This window comes from Aegilops tauschii, chromosome 5 (genome assembly GCF_002575655.3).
Source record: "Aegilops tauschii subsp. strangulata cultivar AL8/78 chromosome 5, Aet v6.0, whole genome shotgun sequence".
Lineage (NCBI taxonomy): Eukaryota > Viridiplantae > Streptophyta > Magnoliopsida > Poales > Poaceae > Aegilops > Aegilops tauschii.
Window position 1 is genome coordinate 246,607,006 of NC_053039.3, and position 12,299 is coordinate 246,619,304.

The following is a 12,299-nucleotide window of genomic DNA, read 5'->3' on the forward strand; positions in this document are numbered from 1 at the left end:
TGCGTGAAGATTGAAAAAGTTTGAGAACACCAAAAGTATGAAACAATTGCTTGGCTTGTCATCGGGGTTGTGCATGATTTAAATGCTTTGTGTGGTGAAGATAGAGCATAGCCAGACTATATGATTTTGTAGGGATAACTTTCTTTGGCCATGTTATTTCGAGAAGACATAATTGCTTAGTAGTATGCTTGAAGTATTATTATTTTTATGTCAATATTAATCTTTTTCTTGAATCTTTCGGATCTGAATATCATGCCACAATTAAGAAAATTACATTGAAAATTACGCTAAGTAGCATTCCACATCAAAAATTCTGTTTTTATCATTTACCTACTCGAGGACGAGCAGGAATTAAGCTTGGGGATGCTTGATACGTCTCCAACGTATCTATAATTTTTGATTGTTCCATGCTATATTATATTCTGTTTTGGATGTTTAATGGGCTTTATTATACACTTTTATATTATTTTTGGGACTAACCTATTAATCGGAGGCCCAACCCAAATTGCTGCTTCTGCCTATTTTAGTGTTTCGCAGAAAAAGAATATCAAACGGAGTCCAAACGAAATGAAACCTTCGGGAACGTGATTTTCGGAACAAATGTGATCCAGAGGACTTGGAGTCTACATCAAGAAATCAACCAGGAGAGCACGAGGCAGGGGGCACGCCTACCCCCTGGGCGCGCCCTCCACCCTCGTGGGGCCCACATTGCTCCACCGATGTACTTCTTCCTCCTATATATACCTATGTAACTGCAAACTATCAGATACGGAGCCAAAACCCTATTTCCACCGCCGCAACCTTCTGTACCCGTGAGATCCCATCTTGGGGCCTTTTCCGACGCTCCGCCAGAGGGGGCATTGATCACGGAGGGCTTCTACATCAACACCATAGCCTCTCCGATGATGTGTGAGTAGTTTACCTCAGACCTTCGGGTCCATAGTTATTAGCTACATGGCTTATTCTCTCTCTTTGGATCTCCATACAAAGTTCTCCATGATTCTCGTGGAGATCTATTCGATGTAATCTTCTTTTGCGGTGTGTTTGTTGAGACCGATGAATTGTGGGTTTATGATCAAGTTTATCTATGAACAATATTTGAATCTCCTCTGAATTCTTTTATGTATGATTGGTTATCTTTGCACGTCTCTTCGAATTATCAGATTGGTTTGTCCTACTAGATTGATCTTTCTTGCAATGGGGGAAGTGCTTAGCTTTGGGTTCAATCTTGCGGTGTCCTTTCCCAGTGACAGCAGGGGCAGCAAGGCACGTATTGTATTGGTGCGATCGAGGATAAAAAGATGGGGTTTATATCATATTGCATGAGTTTATCCCTCTACATCATGTCATCTTACTTAAAGCATTAATCCGTTCTTATGAACTTAATACTCTAGATGCATGCTGGATAGCGGTCGATGTGTGGAGTAATAGTAGTAAATGCAGGCAGGAGTCGGTCTACTTGTCACGGAGAGAACCTAGATATTCTCATAACTATGCTCAATTCTATCAATTGCTCAACAGTAATTTGTTCACCCACCGTAATACTTATGCTCTTGAGAGAAGCCACTAGTGAAACCTATGGCCCCCGGGTCTATTTTCCATCATATTAATCTTCCAACACTTAGTTATTTTCATTGCCCTTTTATTTTACTTTGCATCTTTATTTCTCTTTATCATAAAAATACAAAAATATTATCTTATCATATCTATTAGATCTCACTCTCGTAAGTGACCGTTGAGGGATTGACAACCCCTTTATCACGTTGGTTGCGAGGTTCTTATTTGTTTGTGTAGGTGCGAGAGACTCGTGCGTGATCTCCTACTTGATTGATATCTTGGTTCTCAAAAACTAAGGGAAATACTTACACTACTGTACTGCATCACCCTTTCCTCTTCAAGGGAAAACCAACGCAGTGCTCAAGAGGTAGCACGGCGCTGAAAGTTTCAGAATTCACTTGGTCAAGCAGGAGATTAAATCAACTGAAGTATAGAAATTTTCAAACGACGCAAAAGCAAAGAGATAAAGCAAGATACTTACACAGAGGCAACGGGGACGTCCACTTTGATCTTTGGCAAGGCCTTCCGAGTCTTTGTGGGCGCCACCTTGGGCTGCTTCGGAGCCTTCCCCGTCGGCTCGGGAGTGGATGTCCGAGTGCGCTTCAACACCTGTGCACTCGACGCAACCGCTTTACCGCGCCCACCTGCTGGGTCGTGCTTCTGCTTGGAATGTCGTTCAGAACGGGGCGGTGAGTCGACTTCCTCACCACTGCTCAAGTCGTCGTCATCGTTGCTTTCGTCTTCGGATTTATAGTTAGCGCTCTCGCCTCCACTTGCCTCCCCCTCCTGGACCTGCTCTCCATTCGGCATGGAGTACATCTCGGTATAGATCTGCAAGGAAAAGGAGTGCACAAGCATCAGTCAGGTTCAAGGATAGTTACAAATCAGAGCAAGAAGGCACTCAGCAGTAAAGGTCAGACCTTGTCTGGTTCATTGGCGGCGGCGAGTGGTGGAACCCTCCTGGACCCCTTGGGGTTGTCTTTGTTTCCAGTGATGCCCTGCAACCACTGCGCCACTGTCTCCTTGATAACTTCCTCCGGGTGGATCCGAGTGGTGTCATCGATACCCGAGTACATCCACATTAAATGGTTGCGGGCCTGGAGTGGCTGGATGCGTCGACTGAGAAACACCTCAAGCAAATCCATGCCCGTCACGCCATCACAGACTAGTTGGACTACCCGTTCAACTAACATGTTCCCCTCTGCTTTCTCTGCTGGAGTCACTTTCAAGGCAGAGGGCTGCTGAACTCGATCCATGGAGAAGGGAGGAAGGCTAGTCGACTGACCAGGAGTCGGTTGGTCCTTACAATAAAACCAGGTCGACTGCCACCCTCTAACTGAATCAGGAAGAATCATGGCTGGAAAAGTACTCCTACCCCTCGTCTGAATCCCTAGACCTCCGCACATCTGGATCACGTGCATCCTCTCATCACTCGGATTAGCCTTTTTCACAAACTGGGATCGGCAGGTAAAGATGTGTTTGAAGAGACCCCTATGCGGATGACAGCCCAGAAAATTCTCACACATGGAAACAAATGCAGCGAGATATGTGATGGTGTTGGGGGAAAAGTGATGAAGTTGGGCTCCAAAAAAGTTCAGGCAAGCCCGGAAAAAAGGATGATGGGGCAGAGAGAAACCACGGTCAACATGAGTCGCGAGGAGGACGCACTCACCCTCCTGCGGCCGTGGCTCGGTCTCGCTTCCCGGCAACCTCCAAGATCCGTGGGCAATCAAGCCCCCTTCAGCCAGGTCCTCCAGATCCTCCTTCTGGATCGTGGACCGAATCCAGTCGCCCTGGATCCAGCCGGGCGGCAGGCCAGACCTCGACGACGACCCCCCCGACTCATCTTCTTGCCCTTCGCCACTGCTGTCGCCTTCTTCGCAGCTCCAGGGTCGCCGTCTTGTCCTTTCCCATCGCAGCAGATTGCGCGCGGACAGGGCAGCGGCGTCGGAAGTGGAGGCGAATGCGGTGGAGAAGCAGAGGAGGAAGAAAGGGAATGAGGCGCACTGTGCAAAATACATCGACCCGACGCCTTATAAAGGCCCGCTTCCGAGTGGCTGACTCGTGGGCCCAAGCGATCCTGTCAAATCCTGCAACAGTCGCACGCTCGATACGTGGCGAAAAAGGTGGCGCAAGAATCGAGGCGTCACTGCTTAATCCATTCTATTTACTGCGGCATTCTCCGTCCCGCGCGCTTCTCCAAATTTCGAATCCCGTGAGATCCGGGAACGGGAGTGCAACCAATTGCGCCAAAGATTTCACACCGTTCCAACACTCGAAGCACATCAGTATAAGTTCACTCGACAAACTCTGAATGGATCAAGGCGACTGAAGATGAAGTTAAAGGTTCAACATGGTTCGCCAACCCAAGTGAAATGCCTCTGAAGCAGAAAAATCGGGTCGGAACCATCTTTAACCTCTTCTCCACTCGGACCTCAATCCATTCGGGGGCTAATGACGATGATATGTACCTAGGGTACGGTAATAGGCCTGACCTAGACGCCCTTCCCAAGGACACTGTCCTAGAGTCAAAGACATTCAAAGTACAGCAGCATCTACCGACTGAAATCACCTCAGAGTGCAACCCACTCGACGAACAATTCCACTCGGATAACCCAATTCCATTCGACCAGGATATAGTCATTCGACCATACCAAAAACCACTCGGAGTACAGAAGGTCTAAAGTCACTCAGGATGACAATGGTCAGGCGTTCACTCAGTACTCTTAATGATCATTTATATGTCTTTATTATTGGCGTTACCAGTAACGTCTCACCTTAATGTACATTGAACCCCTTGTAACGTGGGCTGGCTGGGGTCCTGGCGCACTCTATATGAGCCACCCCCCTCCACTCGCACAAGGGCTCGCACCCCCTGTAACTTCACGCATAATCTAGTCGACCAAGCCTCCGGGCACCGAGACGTAGGGTTGTTACTTCCTCCGAGAAGGGCCTGAACTCGTAAATCTTGCGTGCACAATCTCACCGTAGCTAGGATCTTGCCTCCTCCTACGTACCCCCTATTCTACTGTCAGACTTACTCCAACGTAGCTAGGATCATGCAATGACAAGTGAAACACTCATCCTGAGAATAACACATCTAGCATGGAAAATATTAGCCACTCCTCACCGCCTCGCGAGCGGTACGAGCACACAAAAGAGAAATTTAATTTGAATATTAGAGATGGCACATACAAATTTGCTAAGAATGGCAAAAGAATACCGCATATAGGTTGATATAGTGGACTCATGTGGCAAAATTGGTTTAAAGGATTTTGGATGCACAACTGGTGATCATACTTAGTGCAAAATGAAGGCTAGCAAAAGATTGAGAAGCGACCAACCAAGAAACGAATAATCTCAAAAGCGAGCATTAAGCATAATTAACACTGAATAATGCACCACAAGTAGGATATAATTTCATTGCACAACTATTGACTTTCACTACAAAAAAAAGACACATCCGTGACATTTTGGGCCGAACGAAAAAAAATTCTGTCATACTTATGACACTTCTATGACGATAATTGTGACAAAACCCGGTATGATCATGGATGTGGTTGTCTCCTACTTCTATGACAAAAAAATCATGACAGAAAATGGGCTTTTCGTCCTGGGCGGGAAGGAGACGCAGCTGCATGACATTCTTTGGGCCGTCCATGACGGAAAAAACCATGGTAGAAGCAAGGGCGAGGAAAATATCGGGGTGTTCCCGGTTACTGTGGGTGGTCGGGGCCGAGCGATGCGCGTTTCTCTCGTACACGGACGTGCGTGGGTGTGAGATGTTGGGCTCTAACTGAACCCGAGTGAGGCGTTGGGCTCTAACTGAACCCGAGCGATTGCACTGCAGGCTACGCGTTACTGAACCCGAGCGATCGATCGATGGCTGTTAACCGAACCCGATCGAGCGATTCCTTCGCTACTGCTGCTAACTGAAACCGATCGATGCTGCCTCTGGATGAACAGTGAGCATTGCTGGCGGGGGGGGGGGGGGGGGTTGGATGAATAGTTCCCGGTGGGGGTGGATGAACAGGACCCCGTGGTGTTGCCACTGGATGAACAGGACCCCGATTGATCGAGCCGGTTGGGGCTGGATGAACAGGACCACCCCGTGGAGGGCTGGATGAACAGGACCACCCCGTGGAGGGCTGGATGAACAGTAGACGGTGGAGGGCTGGATGAACAGTAGCCCGTGGAGGGGTGGTTGAACAGGAGCCCGTGGAGAGGGCTGGTTGAACAGTGGCCGGGGGAGTAGCGCACGGTGGAGGCTGGATGAACAGGAGCCCGTGGAGGCTGGAGGGGGTCGACGGTGGAGATGAACAGTATCCCCTGGAGTCCCATTTTGCGGTACGCCACACCCCTCCCGATGAACAGGACCCCCGTTTCGACCGTAGCGCTCCAACACAAGTCTGTTTCCTCCGTTTTGCGGTATGCCACACCCCTCCCGATCAACAGGACCCCCATTTCGACCGTAGGAGGTCCATTTCCTCCGTTTTGCGGTACGCCAGACCCCTCCAGATGAACATGATCTCGTTTTGACCGTGGCTAGTCGAACACAAGGTCGTTTCCTCCGTTGTGCGGTACGCCAGGCCTCGTTTCCATCGGCTGTTCCGTCCAAGCCCTCTCGATGAACACGACGACGCATTCCGTTCCAACCCAGCCGGTTGGTTCCCCATGAACACGACGACGACGCAGTTTCTCCGTTTCGACCCAGCCATGTACACGAGCCCTGGCCGTACGTATGCGCGAGTAGGCGTTCGAGACCCCGCCCGTATGTACGTACGTGGCCGTATTTTCTTTCTTGCATACTGGCCGTTGTACGTACGTGTACATGCTACATGCGCGCCTCTACTACGACACGTGCGTGCTCTACATCGACCAGTATGTACGTACACGTTCGCGACCAGAATGACAACGCTACATACGCTTCGACTAGGTGGGTCCCGACTGTTAGGCATTTCCTTGCGTGCGAAGATATAGCTGGTGGGTCCCAGCAGTCAGGGGGCGAATCATTTTTTGCCCGGACGCACTTCCTTGCGTGCGATGATGTAGCTGGTGGGTCCCAGCAGTCAGGGGGCGAATCGTTTTTTTGCCCGGACGCACTTCCTTGCGTGCGAAGATGTAGCTGGTGGGTCCCAGCAGTCAGGGGGCGAATCGTTTTTTTTTTGCCCGGACGCACTTCCTTGCATGCGAAGATGTAGCTGGTGGGTCCCAGCAGTCAGGGGGGAAACGTTTTTTTCGCAAAATACGGTGGCCCGTCTGGTGGGTCCCTGCTGTCAGGTGCAGGAATAATTATTTTGCGCGTAATAAGGAGGCACTTCCTTGCAGCCGCCGTGGACCCAGCTGTCAGTCTCTCCACGTACAGTACTCTTCCGATGGAAGTCGTTCCATGACCACGTTGACCACGCCGCGCCGAGAGCACCAGGGCGGTGGACGACGGCGAGGCCTAGGAAGGGGACGACGCGGAGTCGGGGAAGACGCGGCAGTGGAAGCCTGCGCGGATAGGAGTACGAGGGTTCATTGGTTCGGCTGCAGTGTGAGGCTGCTGTCGCCGCAGAATTGTAGGGGCGGTGAGGCCTCCGCGGTAGCACAGCCGGCCACGGGAGGCAGGAGCAGGCCGCACGACTAGCGCTGCTTTGGGCGGCTGGAGCAAGAAGACCAGAGGTTGAAGAAGCACTACGGCCGTTGGATGGACATCGTACGGTCACTGCAGCTAGAATCGTTTATATTGACTAAGTTGACAAAGCCCTTGGTACGCGTCAACTTCGTAGGCCCACAGGTCAGCTTCTGAAAAGGTGTGCCCCAGATGTCAGGGGGAGGAATCATTTTTTGGGCGGGTGAAGCTAGAATATCCGAGATTGAAGAAGAAGCACGGCATCCATTGGATGGACATCCAACGGCCACTGCTGCTAGAACCGTGTGTTGACTATAATAAGTTGACAAAGCCTTGCATACGCGTCAACTTCTTTTTTTAGGGGATGCGTCAACTTAGTAGGCCCACAAGTGTGTGGCAGAGAACTTATGGCCCATTTGCAATTTGTAAGAATGTACAACCCATTTTTGAATTCTAATGAAATTTACTACAACCCATTTACAGTTTGTTAAAATTACAGCCCATTTTCTAGCTAGGACAATGGTGTGGGACCGTGATGTCAGGAAACCAGGAGGAAGCAAAAAAAATAGTTGTACATAATAAGGAGGCACTTGCGTACGTACAACTATGGCCCTAGTGGGTCCCTACTGTCATCCAGTCAAAATAAAGTCATCTCCTAAATCCTCTTGTCCATTGACCATGTTGACAACGCGAGACGGCGGTGCCACGGCAAGCGCAACAACTCGAAGGACGACGGAGAGGGCCTTGCGGGCCCTACGGATGGTCTGATAGAGCGCTCGTTGCTCATTCAGTAAGCCAGGATCATCGGACACCTATGAGCACCTTCGAGAGACTGAGACGACATGAAATGGTAAGGCCACGCTTGGGAGCTCTGGTTTGTTTCACACCTGTATTAAGATACAGGTGTAATTTACTCGTCATCGGAAACAATGCGTAAAATACAGGCGTAATGAAACCGAGGGCCCGAGGTCTATAAGTAAAACCGGCAGGTTACGCGTGTAATTTGAGAGACCAGTGTATATTTTACTAGTCGAAATCGACCAACCTAGCGCTTCGCCCGAGACCATCTGCTTTTATTTACAAACGGCAGTTTTACATGCGGTTTTGGTTGGAAAACGACGATCCAATCACGGCCTAAGATGATGAGTTGGTCGGAAGATCATATGGTTTCACGTCTAACCTACCCGACTTGTCGTATAGGCTATGAATGAAACATAAGACGATAAACTTCTTAAGCACGGAAACAACAAAAGAGTATGATCTTCCTAACAAGCAAATCACTGGCATTAGATCGACATGCAAAACAATACGAAGCATTATTCTCGGGAGGCACGGTGAACTGCTCGTGATGCCGCATGCCACAACATTCCAAGCTCAACTTTGCAATCAAACACAAGGCCTGCATTACATAGACAATATTCAGAGCAAACTCTTAAAATATCTTACATAAGTCAACATTCATGTGACTATGCATCTCAGCAGAGTAAATATTTACTTCTGAACTGAAGACATGAATAGGAAAAAACGATCGACGTTGCTCACAGCAAAGGGCGTCCCACTCAAAAATATCAAATGCATGTCTTATGGCTAACATCAATGAGCAAAAATTGACAAGGTTTTCCAATTCCAATATATTAAACTAATGTCAATTTGACAAGCTTTTCCCATTCAAAATATGTAATGCCTATGATTGTGGAATGGGCAGGGTTTGTCATCAGTTTGTCATCTGATAGTCCGGTGGCTCAAGGTGACGACAAATGATTAGAGAACCATTTGATGTATTGTGCATGATGAAGTATTATGGAGGACAGGAACCATCTTAACATTTTGTGCAGTTCCACTAAAATCAAGTTGAGCATCCCTGTGGATTTCGTATTTATATGCTGCCAGAAAACAAAGACACATCAGCACACACATGAATATTGGACCCAGTGTCAACCCACCAATCGGTGGACTAACAAACTGAAAGTACGGTAAACAGATTACCATACCCAGATGCCCCATCATTGTTGCTTAGAGTGACATTGACAGAATTGGAGTCTTGTCCTGGCTTCTTGGTACTTGTTTGCCCAGTGTTCCTCCGAACCACAAGTAAAGCAACCATCTCTCTTTTTGTCTTTCTTCTTACCCTTCTTAATGGCCGACACTGGCAGCACCATTCAAACATATAGTCCAATGGCTCAAGGTGACGACGAATGATTAGAGAACCATTCGCTGTATTGTGCATGATGAAGTATTATGGAGGACACAAACCATCTGGACATTTTGTGCAGTTCCACTAAAATCAAGCTGAGCATCCCTGTGGATATCGTATTTATATCCTGCAAGAAAACAAAGACACAGCAGCACACACATGAATATTGGCCCCAGTGTCAACCCACCAATCGGTGGACTAACAAACTGAAAGTACGGTAAACAGATTACCATACCCAGATGCCCCATCATTGTTGCTTAGAATGACATTGATAGATTTGGAGTCCTGTCCTGGCTTCTTGTACTTGTTTGGGCACTTTTTGCCCAGTGCACTCCACATGTTGTAGAGTTTCCTTTGCTCTCTGCAGACTAGTCATGTCACCAGCGTCTACTAATACTCTGTAAAGCTTCTCGATCATTCCTTGTGTAATGTAGCGCAAACAGTGACTGCTTCTTTGTGCAAAGTGGTAAGACCAACTGGACCCACTAATGCAGCAGTTTGCCTTAGACACATTGGCTCCTTTTGTGCAGTTCAACTAAAATCAAAGTCGGAATAAAACCAAGCTTTAGTTTTGATATCCCTGTAAGCAACAATAGGTATAAGGGAAACAATTACTAAGAAATAACGGTTGATGACTTGTACTCCCAGAAGAAAAACATCTACTGATCTACCTTATCTTAGTGGGAAACAAAGCAGGAGAGTAGCAATTCTCAATCAGTGTGATTCATTCATATTAACTGAGACATTATCTTAACAATGCCTAGTTTCAACATGTATAAAGAATGACAAAGCAGAAAAGTATCATTCCTAAAACAATGCGACTGATTCATTTTAACAGAGACATTATCTTAACAATACCTTGGTTAAACATGTAGAAAGAACTACAAAGCAGGATAATACCATTTGTAAAACACTGTAACTAATATATAATAACAGAGACATTATCTGAACAATACATTTCTTAAACATGTACTCCGGCCGATCCCTAATAGAAATGGTACTCCCGCCGATCCCTAATAAGTGTTACATTTTGAACTAAGATTCAGTAGTTAATTATGAGGAAAGTTGGTACTGACCTTTCAAGACCAGGATTTGAAACAACTCGTGAGGAAGACCTGAGAGAGCTCTCAACACATATATGGAAATCCGGTCTCATTTTGTGCAGTTCCACCAAAATTAAGCGAAGCAAAGTGTCGCAATAACAACAAGTTGAATAGATATCCCTGTTTTAACAGAGGCAAAAAAGGAATCAATTACTGGCCAATAAAGGAAGATGAAACATGCGGCCACAAAAATGGTAATCCCGCCAATCCCTAACAAGTGTTGCAGTTTTGAAATAAGACTCAGTAGTTAATTCTGAGAGTGGCATTGTTTAATTTTACCAGCGACATTAGATTAAGAAAAAGCATAAACAGTTCTAGGGGAGAGTGGGCGCAACAACAACATGTGCTTCCATCTACTTATAAAGGGGGTGATGCAGAGTTTGTTGTAACAAAGCAACAAGCATAATGTCTGGGTTGGTCCCATTTTTGTTCACCACTTAATGGGAAAAGACAGCAATACAATAGCTTCAATTCAACATTCATACAAGTAGCACAGCATCTCAAAACACACTGCATGATCATGTGGATGAAGGCAAGTACCAACCTATCATGACGCACACAAGACCACTGGAAATCCAATCTCGTTTTGTGAAGTTGCACTGAAATCAAGTAAAGTCGCCGGTGTGACATTTAAGTTTTCTATAGCAACAAGTCGAATAGATATCTCTGATTTAACAGAGGCAAAAAGGAAACAATTACAGCCAATAAAGGAGGATGAAACATGCGGCCACAAAAAGAAGCATCTACCTTATCTTGATGGAAAACAAAGTATAGGACAGTAGCATTTCTAAAATGGTTGCATTGATTCATATTAACAGAGAAAATCTCTTAAAATGGTTCAGTAGTTAATTATGAGAGTGGCATTGCTTAATTTTACCATCAGCATTAGATTAAGAAAAAGCATAAACAGTTCCAGGGGCGAGTGGGCGCAACAACACCATGTGCTTCCATCTACTTATAAAGGGGGTGATGCAGAGTTTGTTGTAACAAAGCAACACGCATAATGTCTGGGTTGGTACCATTTTTGTTCCCTACTTAATGGGAAAAGAGAGCAATACAATAGCTTTAATTCAACATTTATTTAAAACAATACCAATACAAGTAGCACAACATCTCAAAACACATTGCACGATCATGTGGATGGGACATGGGACATGCCAGCACCATGTGCGTCCACACGTATAAATGGGTGATGCAGAGTATGTAGCCAAGCAGCATATCTGCGTTGGTCCCATATTTGTTCTCTTTGAAACTTTTTCCTATGTGAGGGCAGCAAATCTAGTCCTGCACAAACTATCCGACCCCCTAGTTTCTTTCCCTTTTCAACAAAGAGTTCGGTTCCTTACAGATGTGTGTACTGGGTTACCCCCTTTTCCCTTTTCGACCAACAAAGTGGCTGGATACTAGTCTATACTACTTTCCCTCCTTCCTTTCCTCATTGAACCATGTCCTAGATTCATGCTCCACCCCACCGCACCCTTCTTTCCTCTTTGAACCAAGACCTAGATTCGACTACAGAATCAAAAAAGATCCACATGCAGCTAGACCCTTAGGGTCGTCGGGATGTGGCAAGGCATGGGCGGGAGGTTGGATCCACACTACGTACGACAGCGAGGAAGAAGGGGTCGGTGGCCCTCCCACACAGGCGCTGGGTGAAAGAGAAAAGCGCAGCCGGCAATGGATTACCTCCCTCGCCAAAGGCGATAGAGTGAACGCTGCACCTCCTCCCCTTCCTCGTGCGACGGGATCCGAACGCGTCCTTCGCCAGCTGTGAGGGGGTGAGAGAGACAGAGGCCACAACGCAGTCTTGTTTAGATCTGGTGAAGAGGGT